General features: G+C 41.4%; 1 protein-coding gene across 5 annotated transcripts in view; it reads right to left on the bottom strand.

Moving 5' to 3' along the window:
- The window catches only part of LOC101673611 (synuclein alpha interacting protein), a 162,490-nt gene that overhangs the window by 131,819 nt on the left and 9,264 nt on the right, over positions 1-21,407 (bottom strand). The gene's annotated exons all lie outside the window — the stretch shown is intronic.

The raw sequence follows: 21,407 nt of genomic DNA, 5'->3' as shown, positions 1-21,407 counted from the left end.
AAATTCAATTAGCCAACATATAGTACATCATTAGTTTCAGATGTAGTGTACAAAAATATATCAGGTGCATATAACACCCAGTGCTCATCACATCACGTGACCTCCTTAATGCCCATCATCACATCCCTCCTACCACCCTCCCCTCCAGCAACCCTCAGTTCGTTCCCTAGAGCTAAAAGTCTCTCGTGGTTTATCTCCCCCTCTGATGACTTCCCATTCCATTTCCCGCCCCCCTTCACCTATGATCATCTGCACTGTTTCTTATATTTCACATAGGAGTGAAACCATATAATTATCTTTCTCAGAGTGATTTTACTCGCTCAGCATAATACCCTCCAGTATCATCCATTTCAATATAAATGGTAGGTATTCATCTTTTCTGATGGCTGAGTAATAATCCATTGGACATAAATACTACATCTTCTTTATGCACTCATTCGTCAATGGACATCTCAGATCCTTCCACAGTTTGGTGATCATGGACATTGTTGCTATGAACACTGGGGTGCAGGTGCCCCTTCAGATCATTATATTGGTATCTTTGGGGTAAATACCTAGTGCCACAATTTCTAGGTCATAAGACAGCTGTCTTTTTAACTTCCTAAGGAATCTCCATACTGTTTTCCAGGGTGGCTGTTCCAACTTGCATTCCCACCAACAGTGTAGGAGGGTTCCCCTTTCTCCACATCCTCACCAACATTTGTTGTTTCCTATCTTGTGAATGTTAGCCATTCTGACTGGTGTGAGGTGGTATCTCATGGTGACTTTGTATCTCTCTGATGCCAAGTGATGTTGAATGTTTTTTCATGTGTCTGTTGGCTCTTTGTGTGTTTTCTTTGCAGAAGTGTCTGTTCCATGTCTTCTGCCCATTTCTTGACTAAATTATTTGTTCTTTAGGTGTTGAATTCAATAAGTTCTTTATAGATCTTGGATACTAGTCCTTTATCTGTCATTTGCAAATATCTTCTTTCATTCCACAGGTTGACTTTTAATTTTGTTGACTGTTTCCTCTGCCGTGCAGAAGCTTTTTAAGGTCTTGGTGAAGTCCCAATAGTTCATTTTTGCTTTTGTTTCCCTTGCCTTTGGAGGCATGTCTAGCAAGAAGCTGCTAAGGCTGAAGTTGAAGAGGTTGCTGCCTGTGTTCTCCTCTAGGATTTCAACAGATTTCAGCCTCACATTTAAGTCTTTCATCCATTTTGAGTTTATCTTTGTGTGTGGTGTAAGAGAATGGTCCAGTTTCATTCTTCTGCATGTGGCTGTCCAGTATTCCGAGAACCATTAATTGAAGAGACTGTCCTTTTTCCACTGGATATCCTTTCCTGCTTTGTTGAAAATTAGTTGACCATAGAGCTGAGGGTCTATATCTGGGCTCTCTACTCTGTTTCATTGATTTATGTGTCCATTTTTGTACGAGTACCATACCATCTGGATGATTACAGCTTTGTAATAGAGCTTAAAGTCTATCATCCTTTCTTTTATTAATGCAACGTATCACTTGATTGATTTGCAAATGTTGAACTACTCTTGCAGGCCAGGAATAAATCTTATTGGTCATGGTGAAGAATCCTTTTAATGTACTGTTTGATCCTATTGCCTAGGGTCTTGTTGAATATTTTGGCACCCATGCTCATCAGGGTTATTGGCCTGTAATTCTTTTTGATGGGGTCTTTGCCTGGTCTTGGCCTCATGGAATGAGTCTGGAAGTTTTCCTTCTGTTTCTATTTTTTGAAACAGCTTCAGTAGGATAGATATTACGTCTTCTTTGAAAGTTTGTTAGAATTCCCCTGGGAAGCCATCTGGCCCTGGACCTTTGTGTTTTGGAAGGTTTTTGATTACTGCTTCAATTTTGTTACCAGCTATAGGTCTGTTCAGGTTGTCTATTTCTTCCTGTTTCAGTCTTGGTAGTTTATAAGCGTCTAGGAAGACACCCATTTCTTCCAGGTTGTTTAATTTGTTGGCATATAGTTGCTGGTAGTAACTTCTAACAATTGTTTCTATTTCCTTGGTGTTAGTTGTGATTTCTCCTGCTTCATTCATGATTTTATTAATTCGAGTCCTTTCTCTTCTCTTTTCATTAAGTCTGGTCAGAGGTTTACTGGTCTTATTAATTCTAATATTGTTTTGCTTTATGAGATCATTGATTTCTCCAAGCCTCACCTCATGGTCTATTAGTTGTTCTTCTCCTCTCTTTTCCTCAGTTTCCTTCCTTTCCATCACCTTTTCTTCTATGTCACTGACTCTCTCTTCTGACTCCTTTACTCTACCTGTTAGAGCATCCAATTTAGACTGGCTCTCAGTTAAAGCATTTTTTTAAATTTTGGCTTGGCTAGATTTTATTTGTGCTCTGAGAGATTCTCTAGTGTCTTTTACACTTTTTTCAAGCCCAGCTGGTGCTTTTATAATTGTTATCTTGAATTCCAGCTCTGACATTCTACTTATATCCGTATCAATCAGATCTGTGGCAGAGAGAATTACTGCTGGTTCTTCCCTTTCTTGTAAATTCCTCCTTCTAGTCATTTTGCCCAGAAAAGAATGGATGAACTAGAGGACGAAATAAAAAATATCAACCATGACCCAAGTAAAATACACACTAAGCAAATCTGCAGAGGTCAGAAACAAACAAACAAAATGGAATAAAAAGAGAACATAATCTCCCAGGTGGACAAAACAGGGTGCTCCACTTGGTCCTGGGTGTATTTTGGTCTGTTTGTTAGAAGACACTAAAGTCCCAAATTTTAAAGAAAGCAAAGCTTATATACATATGAAATATATATACACACATTATATATATTTATATCTATACAAAGTATATATATAAAAATATATATATACACACACAAAAATAAAATTGCATAGTGAAAGGAAGCCCAAAATGAAGACTATAGCTATAAAATGCAAATTAAAACCGAAAGTTAAAAAAAAGACTTAAAAACAAAAGTTCATAAAATAAGGAACTATAAAAAAACTATTTGAAAAGGAAAGAAAGAATAAAAGAAAAGGAAAATTTTAAACTGAAAGACAAAGGAATCATGAGAAAACTCTCAAGTTCACTATTTCCTCCAGCACTGGAGTTTTGCAGTTCTCTGAGCTACTAACATTGCAGTAGGTCCCCACTCATTACCTGTAAGGTATACAATATGCAGGATGTGTTCTGGCTTTTTTTTTTTTTTAATTAGTTACAGAGTAAGCTCTGCCTTGATCAGATCTGGTAGGGAGATATTATCACAGCTTGAGTGCTCAAGGACAGCAGTAGAAAAACTAGGAAGGAAGACGTTAAGTTTCAAATGAAACATGAACAGAATTTTGAAGAGCCCATGGCTTTACAGTAAAGGGTCTCAGTCAGTAAAGAGCTCCTACATCTACTTCATCGAATATCATGGTCAAGAACTTCCACTCTGGCTTAAGGAGGTCCCGAGATCTTCAGGGCTGTATGCGGTACAATGGCCCATTGCTTGCTTTCACAGTAGCTACTGTGTATTGGCTCTGCAAGGCAGGCGGCAGGGAAACCTAGTGGGAGTCAATAAACAGAGCAGATAGGACTCGAAAAACACCTCACCAACAAATAGCTTCCACAATAATGTGACATTTTTATAGTCACATTTTTAAACCATAACAGCGCTTGAATGGTATGCATTATAGTATTTCAATTTAGTCATTTATCTAAAAATGAGTTTTATCTTGGCTCATAAATAAACAGTGACATTCCAGAAATTTGAAAAGCTCAGCTTCACCTTCTGCTACAAAGCTCATTTTACAATTACAGAAACACATGCCCTTTTGTGCCATGTTGCTTAATCTTTGATTTATGGCTCCTATCTTCGTGCTAACCTCTTTCTGTAAACTACACAGAGTTTGTACAAGCTCAGCTATTTCATTCTTAGTTCTAATCTTAATGGGTTATTTTCTCCCTAGTGGCGATGTCTCTCTACCAAATAGGTCAGTGGGAAAGTATTCACTCTTTCAGTTCACCGTATACTATTTAGTGTCTTAGCATGTTCTCAGAGTCTGAAATAGGTAATGAATTTCCCTAGAAGCCTGGGATGGCTCTACCAGAAAGGTTTTCTCTTCTGTCTCGAGCTCCTCTCAAAGCTTGCTTCCATGTGCCTTGTGGCAAAGCCCCAATGGCTGCCTGCTCTCCTTTCTGTGCTTCATTTTGACCAGGCTCCCCAAGCCAGTAAGCTAGGGAGAAGAAAATTAAAATGGTGCCTCAGAATGGTTTCTCCTCCAGTGCCATCCTTCTGTGTTTCAGTGGCAGAGACTTGGTTATTGACGGAATCACTCCCAACTTTTCCCACAGTCTCTCCGCACCTCTAGGTTTTGTCACACACCTTGGGGACCCTGGAGAAGTCTTTTACAGCAGTGCAGTGAATTTGAAGGAAATCTGGGTCTAGTTCAAGGTCCAAGATGATTAAGTGTAGGTTCTTATGTCTTTCTTCACCTGTGCCCAAACATGACATGCTTGGCAGGTATACCTCAGGTGCTCTGGGCTTGTTGTTGATGACTTGCTTCATTACAGATGGATTTTCCTCTCTGTTTTTCCTTATTCCTGTCATTGTTTGGAAGGTGTTAAGAAATGTACTTTTCCTCCATTATTTTTTTTTTTTTGAGTTTTTAAATTTTTTATTTTTTATAAACATATATTTTTATCCCCAGGGGTACAGGTCTGTGAATCACCAGGTTGACACACTTCACAGCACTCACCAAATCACATACCCTCCCCAATGTCCATAATACCACCCCCTTCTCCCAAACCCCCTCCCCCCAGCAACCCTCAGTTTGTTTTGTGAGATTAAGAGTCACTTATGGTTTGTCTCCCTCCCAATCCCATCTTGTTTCATTTATTCTTCTTCTACCCACTTAAGCCTCCATGTTGCATCACCACTTCCTCATATCAGGGAGATCATATGATAGTTGTCTTTCTCTGCTTGACTTATTTCACTAAGCATGATACGCTCTAGTTCCATCCATGTTGTTGCAAATGGCAAGATTTCATTTCTTTTGATGGCTGCATAGTATTCCATTGTGTATATATACCACATCTTCTTGATCCATTCATCTGTTGATGGACATCTAGGTTCTTTCCATAGTTTGGCTATTGTGGACATTGCTGCTATAAACATTCGGGTGCATGTGTCCCTTTGGATCACTACATTTGTATCTTTAGGGTAAATACCCAATAGTGCAATTGCTGGGTCATAGGGCAGTTCTATTTTCAACATTTTGAGGAACCTCCATGCTGTTTTCCAGAGTGGCTGCACCAGCTTGCATTCCCACCAACAGTGTAGGAGGGTTCCCCTTTCTCCGCATCCTCGCCAGCATCTGTCATTTCCTGACTTGTTGATTTTAGCCATTCTGACTGGTGTGAGGTGATATCTCATTGTGGTTTTGATTTGTATTTCCCTGATGCCGAGTGATATGGAGCACTTTTTCATGTGTCTGTTCGCCATCTGGATGTCTTCTTTGCAGAAATGTCTGTTCATGTCTTCTGCCCATTTCTTGATTGGATTATTTGTTCTTTGGGTGTTGAGTTTGCTAAGTTCTTTATAGATTCTGGACACTAGTCCTTTATCTGATATGTCGTTTGCAAATATCTTCTCCCATTCTGTCAGTTGTCTTTTGATTTTGTTAACTGTTTCCTTTGCTGTACAAAAGCTTTTGATCTTGATGAAATCCCAGTAGTTCATTTTTTTTTTCCTTGCTTCCCTTGCCTTTTGCGTTGTTCCTAGGAAGATGTTGCTGCGGCAGAGGTCGAAGAGGTTGCTGCCCGTGTTCTCCTCAAGGATTTTGATGGATTCCTTTCGTACATTGAGGTCCTTCATCCATTTTGAGTCTATTTTTGTGTGTGGTGTAAGGAAATGGTGCAATTTCATTTTTCTGCATGTGGCTGTCCAATTTTCCCAGCACCATTTATTGAAAAGGCTGTCTTTCTTCCATTGGACATTCTTTCCTGCTTTGTCGAAGATTAGTTGACCATAGATTTGAGGGTCTATTTCTGGGCTCTCTATTCTGTTCCATTGATCTATGTGTCTGTTTTTGTGCCAGTACCATGCTGTCTTGATGATGACAGCTTTGTAATAGAGCTTGAAGTCCGGAATTGTGATGCCACCAACGTTGGCTTTCTTTTTCAATATCCCTTTGGCTATTCGAGGTCTTTTCTGGTTCCATATAAATTTTAGAATTATTTGTTCCATTTCTTTGAAAAAGATGGATGGTACTTTGATAGGAATTGCATTAAATGTGTAGATTGCTTTAGGTAGCATAGACATTTTCACAATATTTATTCTTCCAATCCAGGAGCATGGAACATTTTTCCATTTCTTTGTGTCTTCCTCAATTTCTTTCATGAGTACTTTATAGTTTTCTGAGTATAGATTCTGTGTCTCTTTGGTTAGGTTTATTCCTAGGTATCTTATGGTTTTGGATGCAATTGTAAATGGGATTGACTCCTTAATATCTCTTTCTTCTGTCTTGCTGTTGGTGTAGAGAAATGCAACTGATTTCTGTGCATTGATTTTATATCCTGACACTTTACTGAATTCCTGTATAAGTTCTAGCAGTTTTGGAGTGGAGTCTTTTGGGTTTTCCACATATAGTATCATATCATCTGCGAAGAGTGACAATTTGACTTCTTCTTTGCCGATTTGGATGCCTTTAATTTCCTTTTGTTGTCTGATTGCTGAGGCTAGGACCTCTAGTACTATGTTGAATAGCAGTGGTGATAATGGACATCCCTGCCGTGTTCCTGACCTTAGCGGAAAAGCTTTCAGTTTTTCTCCATTGAGAATGATATTTGCGGTGGGTTTTTCATAGATGGCTTTGATGATATTGAGGTATGTGCCCTCTATCCCTACACTTTGAAGAGTTTTGATCAGGAAGGGATGCTGTACTTTGTCAAATGCTTTTTCAGCATCTATTGAGAGTATCATATGGTTCTTGTTCTTTCTTTTATTGATGTGTTGTATCACATTGACTGATTTACGGATGTTGAACCAACCTTGAAGCCCTGGAATAAATCCCACTTGGTCGTGGTGAATAATCTTTTTAATGTACTGTTGAATCCTATTGGCTAGTATTTTGTTGAGTATTTTCGCATCTGTGTTCATCAAGGATATCGGTCTATAGCTCTCTTTTTTGGTGGGATCCTTGTCTGGTTTTGGGATCAAGGTGATGCTGGCCTCATAAAATGAGTTTTGAAGTTTTCCTTCCATTTCTATTTTTTGGAACAGTTTCAGGAGAATAGGAATTAGTTCTTCTTTAAATGTTTGGTAGAATTCCCCCGGGAAGCCGTCTGGCCCTGGGCTTTTGTTTGTTTGGAGATTTTTAATGACTGTTTCAATCTCCTTACTGGTTATGGGTCTGTTCAGGCTTTCTATTTCTTCCTGGTTCAGTTGTGGTAGTTTATATGTTTCTAGGAATGCATCCATTTCTTCCAGATTGTCAAATTTATTGCCGTAGAGTTGCTCATAGTATGTTCTTATAATAGTTTGTATTTCTTTGGTGTTAGTTGTGATCTCTCCTCTTTCATTCATGATTTTATTTATTTGGGTCCTTTCTCTTTTCTTTTTGATAAGTCGGGCCAGGGGGTTTATCAATTTTATTAATTCTTTCAAAGAACCAGCTCCTAGTTTCGTTGATTTGTTCTATTGTTTTTTTTTTGGTTTCTATTTCATTGATTTCTGCTCTGATCTTTATGATTTCTCTTCTCCTGCTGGGCTTAGGGTTTCTTTCTTGTTCTTTCTCCCAGCTCCTTTAGGTGTAGGGTTAGGTTGTGTACCTGAGACCTTTCTTGTTTCTTGAGAAAGGCTTGTACCGCTATATATTTTCCTCTCAGGACTGCCTTTGTTGTGTCCCACAGATTTTGAACCATTGTATTTTCATTATCATTTGTTTCCATGATTTTTTTTCAATTCTTCTTTAATTTCCCGGTTGACCCATTCATTCTTTAGAAGGATACTGTTTAGTCTCCATGTATTTGGGTTCTTTCCAAACTTCCTTTTGTGGTTGAGTTCTAGCTTTAGAGCATTGTGGTCTGAAAATATGCAGGGAATGATCCCAATCTTTTGATACCGGTTGAGTCCTGATTTAGGACCGAGGATGTGATCTATTCTGGAGAATGTTCCATGTGCACTAGAGAAGAATGTGTATTCTGTTGCTTTGGGATGAAATATTCTGAATATATCTGTGATGTCCATCTGGTCCAGTGTGTCATTTAAGGCCTTTATTTCCTTGCTGATCTTTTGCTTGGATGACCTGTCCATTTCAGTGAGGGGAGTGTTAAAGTCCCCTACTATTATTGTATTATTGTTGATGTGTTTCTTTGATTTTGTTATTAATTGGTTTATATAGTTGGCTGCTCCCACATTGGGGGCATAGATATTTAAAAATTGTTAAATCTTCTTGTTGGACAGACCCTTTGAGTATGATATAGTGTCCTTCCTCATCTCTTATTATAGTCTTTGGCTTAAAATCTAATTGATCTGATATAAGGATTGCCACTCCTGCTTTCTTCTGATGTCCATTAGCATGGTAAATTCTTTTCCACCCCCTCACTTTAAATCTGGAGGTGTCTTCGGGCTTAAAATGTGTTTCTTGGAGGCAACATATAGATGGGTTTTGTTTTTTTATCCATTCTGATACCCTGTGTCTTTTGACAGGGGCATTTAGCCCATTCACATTCAGGGTAACTATTGAGAGATATGAATTTAGTGCCATTGTATTGTCTGCAAGGTGACTGTTACTGTATATGGTCTCTGTTCCTTTCTGATCTACCACTTGTAGGCTCTCTCTTTGCTTAGAGGACCCCTTTCAATATTTCCTGTAGAGCTGGTTTGGTATTTGCAAATTCTTTCAGTTGTTGTTTGTCCTGGAAGCTTTTAATCTCTCCTTCTATTTTCAATGATAGCCTAGCTGGATATAGTATTCTTGGCTGCATGTTTTTCTCGTTTAGTGCTCTGAAAATATCATGCCAGCTCTTTCTGGCCTGCCAGGTCTCTGTGGATAAGTCAGCTGCCAATCTAATATTTTTACCATTGTATGTTACAGACTTCTTTTCCCGGGCTGCTTTCAGGATTTTCTCTTTGTCATTGAGACTTGTAAATTTTACTATTAGGTGACGGGGTGTGGGCCTATTCTTATTGATTTTGAGGGGCATTCTCTGAACCTCCTGAATTTTGATGCCCGTTCCCTTTGCCATATTGGGGAAATTCTCCCCAATAATTCTCTCCAGTATACCTTCTGCTCCCCTCTCACTTTCTTCTTCTTCTGGAATCCCAATTATTCTAATGTTGTTTCGTCTTATGGTGTCACTTATCTCTCGAATTCTCCCCTCGTGGTCCAGTAGCTGTTTGTCCCTCTTTTGCTCAGCTTCTTTATTCTCTGTCATTTGGTCTTCGATATCACTAATTCTTTCTTCTGCCTCATTTATCCTAGCAGTGAGAGCCTCCATTTTTGATTGCACCTCATTAATAGCTTTTTTGATTTCACCTTGGTTAGATTTTAGTTCTTTTATTTCTCCAGAAAGGGCTTTTATATCTCTCGAGAGGGTTTCTCTAATATCTTCCATGCCTTTTTCGAGCCCGGCTAGAACCTTGAGAATTGTCATTCTGAACTCTAGATCTGACATATTACCGATGTCTGTATTGATTAGGTCCCTAGCCTTCGGTACTGCCTCTTGTTCTTTTTTTTGTGTTGAATTTTTACGTCTTGTCATTTTGTCCAGATAAGAGTAAATGAAGGGGCAAGTAAAATACTAAAAGGGTGGCAACAACCCCAGGAAAATATGCTTTAACCAAATTAGAAGAGATCCAAAATCGTGAGTGGGGAGAAAGGGGATAAAAAGAGGTTCAAAAAGGAAGAAAGAAAAAAGAAAAAGAAAAAAAGAAAAGAAGAGAAAAGAATATTTTTAAAAAAAGAAAACACCTAAGAAAAATGTAAAAAAATATATATATATATTAGATAAACTAGTAAAAAATCGTTAAAAAAGAAAAAGGTAACAGTTAAAAAAAAATTTTACCCGAAGGCGAGAAAAAAAAAAAAAATGAAAAAGAAAAAATTAAATTAACTGCAAGACTAAAAAAAATCACAGGAAAAAAGCCATGAGTTCCGTGCTTGGCTTTCTCCTCCTCTGGAATTCTGCTGCTCTCCTTGGTATTGAAACCGCACTCCTTGGTAGGTGATCGTGGTCTTGGCTGGATTTCTTGTTGATCTTCCGGGGGAGGGGCCTGGTGTAGTGATTCTCAAGTGTCTTTGCCCCAGGCGGAATTACACCGCCCTTACCCGGGGCCGGGGTGAGTAATCCGCTCGGGTTTGCTTTCAGGAGCTTTTGTTCCTGAGCGCTTTCCGTAGAGTTCCAGAGGACGGGAATACAAATGGCGGCCTCCTGGTCTCCGGCCCGGAGGAGCCGAGAGCCCAGGGCCGCACTCCTCAGTGCGCGCTCAGAGAACCGCGCCCAGTTACTCCCGTCTGCCTGACCTCCGGCCGTGCTCCGAGCTCACCGAGCCTGCGACCGGTTCAAGGTAACACCGAGCTGTGAGCTTACTGTGGGCTCTGTCTCTGTAGCCGGCTTTCCCGTTCCAATACCTGCAAGCTCTGCGACACTCAGACACCCCCGATCCTTCTGTGACCCTGCGGGACCTGAGGCCACGCTGACCCCGCGTGGGCTTCACCCCGGTTTAGCCTCTGGAGCGATGTCCCTCAGTGGAACAGACTTTTAAAAGTCCTGATTTTGTGCGCGGTTGCTCCGCCGCTTGCCGGGAGCCGGCCCCTCCCCCCGGGGTCTATCTTCCCGTCGCTTTGGATTCACTTCTCCGCCGGTCCTACCTTTCAGAAAGTGGTTGATTTTCTGTTTCCAGAATTGCTGTTCTTCTTCTCTTCGATCTGCCGATGGATTTTCAGGTGTTTGCAATCTTTAGATAAGCTATCTAGCTGATCTCCGGCTAGCTGAAGCAGTCTCAGCTTGCTACTTCTCCGCCATCTTGCTCCCTCTCTCCTCCATTATTTTTAAATAGAGGTCTTTAAAAAAGGTTTGTAAAAAACACAAGAAGATACTGATGATATGATACCAAATGAAAAGATGCAGGGTACAAAGTAATACATCCAAGAAAACATGTACTTATGCTATCAAATACATGACAGGCTCACACACCAAAATCTGAAATCACTGCCTTAGAGTTGGAGAGTGATTTAAAAGTCTTCCACTGATACTTCATATTATCCTAGTTTTATGTTTTCATAAACACAAAGAAGCATCCTAATGTATTCAGCAAACAGTATTTACAAAAACATATTTATGTGGCCACATAACCTGCCTAAGGCTCTCTACCAAGCACAGGCTTACAATGGTACATTTATTCATTCAACAAATATTTACTCAATTTTTGCTGTAGGCCAGACACTCTACCATTTTTGGGGAATAGAGCAGTGCACCAAGGCAAGTCTTCCACATGTGGGTTTACATTCAGGTGGGGGATGGCAGACGATAGGAAAGCAAATAAACATAGGATAGATTGGGGTAAATATTAAGAGAGAAAAAAATAACACAAGGTAAAGGTACAGAGAGTAACAGAAAACTGAGGGAAGATGCTGCACGTATGACTTGAACTATCAAAGAAATCAGGGAAAGCAAAAAAGCAGTCTGAAGGACCTCACTAGGTGAGGGCTACTTCACCTAGTGAGGTGAGGGATTATCATTCATTCATTCATTCATTGTTCTGTTCATTATCTTTAGGCAGTCATTCATTAAAACAACAAATATTTTCAGATTTCCCTGGCTTCTCCCTCTCCCTCTGCCGCTCTTTCTGTCTCTCAAATACACCAATAAAATATTTTTTAAAAACCCATAACGTTAACCACAAATGCAGTAAATGCTCCCTTTCCCACGACTGCTAACAATTAAGTTTGTACCCAGAGGTAAACCCAGACTTCAGTGAGGGGCCACCACACCCCACTGTGCCACAGTGGCACACACTTTTTTCTTCTCATTTCATTGTTACAACGCCCCAACAGAGGTGCTGACCCTTTAGAGGTCAAGAATTGGACCTGATACCTACAGCTGACATGTCTGAGAAAGAATTCAGACCAGCATCTCTGACTCCAGGACCCACACTTTTGACCATGACTCTGCCTATAATCCCTAAGCTGGGGAATACTTTGCCCCAAGCTTTGTTTTTTATTGAAAAAGTTCTCAATGATATAACAGACTCCCACACCTGCCTGAACAATTTCGAACTTAATAATTTTATACATAAAGTTTTAAATATCTGTTTTTAAAAGCCATCCCATAATACTCTTTTACACCGTGTCCACTTTGGACTTGGGTTTCCTCTCTGGATGCTGCCGGGCAGCCGGCTTCTGCACCTGCCTCAGAAAGCTGCTGCTCTAGTCCTAATAAGCTTGCTACACCAAGGTTAATAAGATTCTTAAGTTAAATAAAGTTCCACGGTAAATTCTAAGGAATGCGTGCTGGGCTCTCTACCCATCACCTACCCACCCATCCATCCATTCAGCATCTCTGAGAATCACTAAAATAAATTCTCTCCACTTAACTTCTATTGGTTCAACACTAGTAAAGTTCTCTTTTAAATTCTCAGTTGCTAAAATACTACCCCGAGTTGGGGCGCCTGGGTGGCTCAGTGGGTTAAAGCCTCTGCCTCCAGCTCGGGTCATGATCTCAGGGTCCTGGGATGGAGCCGCACATCAGGCTCTCTGCTCAGCAGGGAGCCTGCTTCCCTCTCTCTCTCTCTCTGCCTGCCTCTCTGCCTACTTGTGATCTCTGTCTGTCAAATAATAAATAAAATCTTTTTAAAATACTAGCCCGAGTTGACACCCTGTAACAAATCTCTTACCCAGCCTGCACTTTTCTGCCATATTCCCTTTCAAAACAGACCTTGATGTTGTTTTGCCCCTTTAAAGGAGATAATATATGTAAGTAAATTAACCCTTTGCCTGGTCTATAATAAATAAACACTCTTATTTTTCCTACAACTACGTGCCAGACATGAAGGTAAGCGCTGGGAATATGGCAGAGATGAGAGAGACATGGAGCTTGGCATTGAGGAGCTGTGAGTCTAGTGGAGACCAAAGGGTAAAAAAAAGTAAATAATCTATCACCACACAGTTGTGGAAACACCTCACTGCAATGTGGGTGGAGGCAGATGTCGAGGGAAATGAGTTCGCAAGGCGAGAAGTCTGGGAAGAGAAACAGGACAATTCCTAGGAGACTACTAGAGCAGAAATTATAGTGATCTAAGTCACTGAACAAGTCTGGAGAGGGGTGGGGGATTGGAGGGACCCATGAGGCTGGACAGGTGTGCAGGGCCAATCTTGCGTGTCATGCTAAGGATGACAGGGCTTGTGTGTCATGCTAAGGATTTTTTATTTTATCCACAGGCGATGAAAACCTACTACAAATATACTGGTACAATCACTGACACAATCAAGTTTAGAAAGATCAACTTGGTAATAGTGTGGGAACTAATCAGAAAGGGTAGGGTTGGGTTGAGAGGTTGCTATGGTAATCAAAGGGAGAAAAGGATGACACCTGGAAAAAAGATAGGAGAAATGCGGGTGGAAAACAGTCGATGATGTTGACAATAACTGAACAAACAGGGCAAGGCTTACTGAGTAAGAGCATGCTGGGAGATACTGGGGGGGGCGGTTTAAAAGAACAGAGTACTACAGGTAATTTCCTTGAAAGCTGGGGCCATTCACTAAATTAAGAAATGGAAGACGAGCCAAGATTTTGAGAGAAAGGTTGAATTTACTTTGGGAGGTGTAAACTATGAGAATTAATAAAACCACAATGTACATGATCGGAAGACAAAGAGAATCCCTACCCCGGGGCTAGAGAGAAAAACCTAGAAGTCACCAACCCAGGAGATCATATAAACCTTGAGAGCAGATGACACAGGAATCTATGTAGGATTATTTATGAGTATCACTTACTAAAGAAGAAACATAAGCCCCCTTTTGTCCACAGTAGGAAACAGGTGAAGATACGGCTCTGGTCATCCCTTTGACATTTTCTCCTGCCTCTCCACACCTCTACCTTACTGGGAAGTCACATCAAAATACTTGGAACTTCACAAGTCTATGAGACCCCATCGCCTTCCCCTAAATTTTCTGCCTGTGAACACCTATTTGGCCTTGAGCTCTAAATCAAAGGTCACTTTGCCTGGGAAGCCCTGAACCACCTGGTTCCCCATCTCAGGTGGTGTTCACAGCTCCCGCCTCCTCCCTAGCACAGAACTTGCTCACACCTCTCCTCTGGACATACAAGTCTTTCTCCTCCACGAGGCAGAAAGTTCATAGAGGGAAAAGACTGCGTCTACAGAAGGAAAGGTATCAAAGCATGTTTACAGAACGACTGCATGAAGTAATGTATCTTCCATCTGTGAACACCAGTTACTTGGCTTTAAAGAACTCATGACTACTTCTGTTTGGCAAGCGGCCACAGAAGGTTCTTGGGTACAGTAACATGATATTTTTGGTACAATCGACTAAGAATTTAATTTTTTTCCCACGTGACTAGTACTCATGTCAACACAACTGATGTGGTGACAACAGTGTAATCATTTAGAATAATGAATGCTGTGAATATACTGGTTCCTCTCGGTGAAAACGCCACTGTACTTAACTCAAAGCAAAAAAATAGGAAAAGACGGAATCCAAGTGCAAGTAATTGGCTGAAATAAAGCAATGGGAAGCTTCGTTAGGATCAACGGAGAGATCATGATGGCACTTTAACATAATTTCTCCTCTAGAAAGGACAGTTTAAAGACAATAAATATACAGATGATAGATAGAATTAGGAAACTTCCTATTTGCTAAGTGCCCGATCTATAAGAAACATATTCTTCATAATGAAAGAAGGCAGGGAGCCTGCCTAGGTTTGACTTAAACCTGAAAGGATAAAAAGAGATACAAATGTTCAAATGACAATCATTCCTTCCAGAAGCATCAGCAATTCTGGCAAGGGGAGATGTGTTCTCCCTACTCAGCTCCTTGAACAATACGGACAATATATAAATCCTTATTTGGATTGACCTCAAAAGGCCTTTCAAATTGCTACACCTCCCCTGACTCTCCTTAATTGTAAAAATGAGACACTTCTGAAATGCACTCTCTCTAGTTTGAGAACACTCGCACAATTTTTCCAAGGCACTGAAAGATACATCCATCCGGTCTGAAATTTCAACAACTAGGACAAATTTATCATCAAATGTTAAGAAGTCACAGAAAGCTTTATATTCAAGCTGGTCCCTTCTTCTTCAGGGACTCCATTAAGTTTTCATCCTTGACCAACAGTTTCATCAGCATACTATACGTTACAGACAAGAAAACTCTAAATATCACGGTGACCTATTTGATGGGATTCAAGAATGAGAACTCAAAGACAGAAGTCAGAAAAACATGTAGGTGCAAGAAATCTACTACATGAGCATCACAATGCTGGTTTCCTATTCAACTCTGACCATACAGGGGCACATCTACCCCCTGAGAGCCTAGAAGAAATCCAATCCTGACGACCAACTGCCTTACGAAGCTGAAGGTATGGACACATCCACTATTCAGCCCAATTATTATTTCGTGGTCCCAAATAGGGTTTGCTGCACGAAGCAGACCCCATTATCCCAAGCAGTGATGTTTTAAGTGACTTTGGAAGTTGTCACTTTCTTTTTCAGACGTGGTGACTGTGTAGCCTGTGCAGTGAAACAAAGTCAGATATCTTTAACTGACTTTTCAGCTCTGCCACAGGAGCACTTGCTGACCTTAGCTCTTGATCTCCTTCTGTTTCGCAGTTCCCATTTTTAAAAAATTTTTATTTTTATTTTTTATTTTTTAAAGATTTTATTTATTTATTTATTTGACAGACAGAGATCACAAGTAGGCAGAGAGGCAGGCAGAGAGAGAGGAGGAAGCAGGCTCCCTGCTGAGCAGAGAGCCCGATGTGGGCCTCAATCCCAAGACCCTGAGATCATGACCCAAGCCGAAGGCAGAGGCTTAACCCTCTGAGCTACCCAGGTGCCCCCACAGTTCCCATTTTTAACTTTTACAACATGATAGTTATTTTCTTCTCACCTTTTTAAGATTTTAACACAATGCAGTGATAATTACTATGACAAACCCATACTCTGTAGAAAACAGAAACAAAAACAAAAACCTAATGATGATAATAATATGAGACCTTGTTGAGTACTTATTATGAGCCCATCGTTGTTTTAAATTCTACCTATATCATGTCATTCTCACAATGACCTCTGAGACAGGTCATCACATGGGTCAGGTTCCCAAGAGCAAACAGGTGACACACACAAATGCAGTTCAAGGGTAGTTTAATAAAGAGATCATGCACAAAGGTGTGGGCAGGGTTTGGAGTAACTCCAAGAGACGTCGCAGTGAGGGATTGAGTCAAAAGGACAATGGCCACCAGAATAAAGCATCTGCAGGAGGGCAGTTATCAGAATTTAGAAACCAGCCTGATAGAGTTGGCTTCCTGCCAAGAGCCATTGCCTACAGAAGCAAGAGGTAACCTGTTAAGGAGGGAATCCAAGAAGTCAAGAGCTCAAACTCTCTTCCCACCTGCTTGCTCAGGTCCTGATGCTGCCTCCTACTGGCCAGACCCAACCAAAAGCCAGAGAACAAAGGAACCTGCTGATTGAGTTCCAAAATAATAACATACAGAGCAGGTGGAGAAAGAAAGAACGTGAACCAGATTACCCACTATTCCCATTTATCCCAAGCATCCAAAAATTACCCTAAATAAGTGAGGTGATCAAAGAGTATCTGTTAGTAAGAGAAGAAATAATGTCAAAACATCGGGAGGTTCAGTAAGTATGTGAAAATGCAGACAGTGTCTTAAGAGAAGGAGCCAAGCCTTGCTCCAAGGTGAAAGTTCAAGCTCTTGGGGCGCCTGGGTGGCTCAGTGGTTCAAGCTCTTAACCAGAATGATCTTCTGCCCACATCCACCATCTCTACCCCACACCATGTATAAGCATGTTGTCTGGTGTCTGGGGAGACAGAATGACTGTAAATAATTATCGCCCCCAAGAAGCTTGTAATGTGTGCTAGTTTTACCTCATCTGTCCATCTCATTATTGTCAAATCCCCCAATTCCTTTCTTGAAAGAAAAGTTCTATAATAGCATGTCTCTCACCACTTACAATTCCGTCACCAATTCTGACTAGGGGCTGAGCAGTGAAACCTCCCATCACATGGCATTCTGCCCCCTTGTCTGATAGGATCCTGCCTCAGAAGGATGTTCTGAAAATATATGACACAGGTGACATGATGGCATGACAGTATCTTTTGAGAAGACAAGTCCTTAACCTCTATTTACTGCAACAGAGTAAGCCTTAGGTCTTGTAATATTAATACATTTATTTTCAAGACATGCTGAAGGATTCATGCATTCAGCTGGTATATACCGGTCATAGAGTACATACTTGAGACCGTTTTACTTGCCCAGACTGAGAAAACAATTCTTGCCAGAATCAACAACCGTTTCTGCAGTGATGAGTCAACAATTACCCAGAGGGAAGTTAAAAGCGTGGACATTACCAACAGAAGTCATGGGCACACATGTGGGAGAGCTGTCATGACCCTGCCCGGCCCCCCACCCCCCCATGGGCCAACCTTTACTTCTCCCCACATTGTTCAGAGCTTGGATGCAGGTTTAAACGCTGTAATAAGGGGTGCCTGGGTGGCTCAGTGGGTTAAAGCCTCTTCGGCTCAGGTCATGATCCCAGGGTCCTGGGATTGAGTTCCAAATCAGGCTCTCTGCTCAGCAGGGAACCTGCTCTACCCACCCTCCCACCCCGCCTGCCTCTCTGCCAACTTGTGACGTCTCTGTCAAATAAAAAACAAACAAACAAACAAAAAACGCTGTAATAAATATCCTAACCCTGATGTCGTTCCTAGGGACAATCAAGTATCCTACTATTTTTCCATCTCTTAGGAAGGGCCTCTGGTTTGAAATACCAGCTCCAAAGAAAAGAGGCTGCCTTGAACAGATCAAATAGTCATTCGTCCCTGTGGGTTGTTTTTTGTTTTTGTTTTTTCTCAGTTCTACTTTTGAGCTTGAGGAGGCCACTCTTTGCTGCCTGATCCTATCTGAAATAGCACAGAGAAATCTTTCCTCTTTTCAGGGACAAGGCAAGTGACTCCCTTTCATGCTACGCAAGCTAAAGCTTTGCATTTTTAAAAACTATTGTACAGTGTGTCATGCAGCAAGGTTTGCCAAAGGGAGGGAAAAGAGAACAGAAAGAATAGCAGAGTTGATTTCCTACACGCAGGTTTTAATGATTCTGGAAAACCATCAACCTGTCTCAAATTTCTGCACTAATTTCACAGTTTCCCGCAAACGGCAAGGATGCAAAACCATCAATTAGCCTCATGGTAATTATATTTTAAAGAGCAATTCTTTCTCTTGGTAATTCTAACAAATGGACAAATGCAGTTCCTTAAAAACCCAAACACTTGATGATGTTTATTTCATCTAAGAACTCAGAGTAAAATCACCCTTCCAAAGATCTCCCAAATGTTTACTCAGGAGCACACACCTGTGCTTTCTGCAGCCAACAAAAGCTCTTCGTGTGCAGGATTTCTGCTGCATGACATGCATTTACATATATTATGAGACAGAAAGTGAGAAGAAACCATCCAGTCTTTGCTGGGAGAAGCCCACACCCCTCTACTTACCAAATCAGTCTGTAACTTACAAAGAGCTCTGCTATTTCCTAGCAACATGAGTAAACATTGTGCTATATCCAGCTCCCAAGATTTGTAACCATGTTAATCTGTGAGTACTCAATTTAATTAAAGATTAGACTTTTAAATTGTATTTTTAGTGCACAACAGTACTGCTAAATTATGATGATCAGCAGTTAAGGGTGCTTATGTCTGCAGAACTCGGGGAATGAAAATGAATCATTTATTTCCATCTTGATATGACTGCTCTTCTCTAAGGCGCTCTTCTCCAAGTTCACGGGCCTCGGAGTTCATTGGAATTCGATGGTTAAAACACAGCTTGGAGACTTCATTTATGAAAATTCCTTTAAACCTTTCACCGCTTTGACAGATCCAGTCCAAGCTCAGCGAGCCAATTCAAAAGTAGCTCTCAGCCTTTTTATAGGTTTTCAATTACACCAAAAACAGCACAGCAGAGCCGTCATGTTGGACCAAGTGTGTTACGGTCACAGAGAGACACGAGTTCTTTGCTGAGAGACGCAGATGAAAGCAGCATTCTCCAAACCACCGCCAACAGATGTAAAGCTTTGTCTGTCTCGAACCATCCTTGACTTATTAAAGAAAGGATCTTCCAATTAAATATGGCTAGCGTTCAGTTTTCTACCATATGATGTCTATGATGTAGGCTATGATTTTTTTTTTAACTTTTTAGAATGTACTTTGCAAAAATACTGGCAAGCTACCTTGTCTCCAAACTGTTCCAAACGGTTTAGCTGAGGAACTGTTCAGTTTCTAAGGTTCATTCATCCCTGCCCCACCCCCTCATAGTGTGTGACAGCAGCACTGACAATTCCCCACGGGCCCTCTGAGATACGAAAACCCCCAAGCAGGCTCATGAGCTTTCCAGGTGGAAACTGGTCATCAACGGTGAAATGGAGGTTATGCCTAATTCTGTTTTCTATTTCAAAGCACTCTTCAATTGGGCCTGAAGTAACTATACTCTTCTCTTAGACAAGAATCTCTTAAAATATTTATAGGACTTCGCAGATCAAACGCAGTATTTTCTTCCATTTTCAAACTTTGCATTTATTTGAATATGTGGTTAGTATGGCTTTATGGGAATGCCAATCTGTGAGACTTGGCTGTATGAATTATTTCAAGTGACATTTACCATTACGGGTAAAGTGGACCAATGGGCACATGCCCGTTAGTGGGTTTGAAGCACTCACAAAATTTATAAGCTGTATGTGCAAATGCTAATTTACTCCGGATACCACTCTCCAGTTCTCCCTGGGGAGGCGTGATGACTCCCAAACCACTGGAAACAGAGAAAGATCTCGTGAGGATGACTCTTACAGCTCCGTGACACAGCAATTCCTTCCCTGTATATTGAATGTTCTGGATTTCAGTTGGCCTTGTTTGTGTTAGTTAGGTCTATCCTATTTATTTGGGTTTGTCGTCGTCGTTGTTATCCTGTTAAATAAGACCAGTGCCCTTTAACATATGGGGCTGTGTGTAAGTTGTCCTAGTACTCAGTGTTAAGAGCTCATGAAGCCTGAAGCTGAAGGAGACATATAGGAGCTCAGAACAATTCTAGGCTGGGACATGCCTTTTCACTGGTAGAGGCTTCCTGTCCATTCAGTCCGACTCAAATGCAGTTCTGTGGCACTGGACAGAGCCAGGCAGTGACAGGCAAAGAGAGGTCCTGTGAGGCAAGTCCCCATCCCAACACACACACACACACACAAACACACACACCCCAATCCCTGCAGTTCCTGAGGGTAACAACATTTCCTCATCCGTTAATGAATTCCCAATGTACCAGAGGCCAAATGTGGGCCTCCCACACACTGCATTCCTCACCGGGGGAGGAAGATGACAGATGCCTCCCTGACCTCAAGAGCCCACGTTCTAGGGCACAGGCCACCATGTCCAACAGAGACAACACTAGAGGTTCAAGCTGAATGCTAAGAGCTCAAGCCTGGAGTCCACCACGGGAGCCACATGCCACACGCAGCTCCTGCGTAGCACAAGTGGGCCTAGGGTCTGAGTTAAAAATAAAATACATGCCAAATTTCAGAAAACATCGAAAATAAGAACAAAAGCTATCTGGTTAATCTTTTTTTGTATTACATGTGGAAATGCTCATATTGGGGATATATCGGGTTAAGTAAAATCCATTGTTAAAATTAATTCCACCTGTTTCCTCTTACTTTTCTTTATGTGCTAACTAGAAAATTTGCAATTACCTAAGTGGCTCACATTCATGGATCTATTATTGCTATCCGCCAGTTCTCTGGTCGAAGGAGCCATAAGGCAACACTTGGGGAAAGACCGTGGGAGGCTGGCTCAGGGGCAGCGGGGGCACAGGTGAGCGAGCAGGAAGGAGGAACTGCTAGAAAAGAGCCCCAGGGGCACGTCTCAAGGGCTGCAAAGACGGAGCAGAGGCTGGTACCGTTTGCTTCCCGAGCAGGGCACGCCTGCCAGATTCATGCAGCGGGGAGACCACAACATAAAGGCCAAAGTGACAGTCATCACATCACAAATAAATTAGAAGCAGCCTGTGGTTTACAGGGAGCCGTGCTCTGCTGGGGACCAGACCAACTAGCTAGCCCCGTGTCTCTACCCGGTCTGGCGGGTCATTTGGTCACTCTGCCTGCTCTTCTGCAAAGAGGTGGCTGAGATGCACTGGGGCACCCGGGTCCCTGTTACTCTATTAAAGT

This window comes from Mustela putorius, unplaced genomic scaffold (genome assembly GCF_011764305.1).
Source record: "Mustela putorius furo isolate JIRA1106 unplaced genomic scaffold, ASM1176430v1.1 tig00000561_pilon_pilon_pilon, whole genome shotgun sequence".
Taxonomy (NCBI): Eukaryota; Metazoa; Chordata; class Mammalia; order Carnivora; family Mustelidae; genus Mustela; species Mustela putorius.
This window is presented reverse-complemented; position numbering and strand designations above follow the sequence as displayed.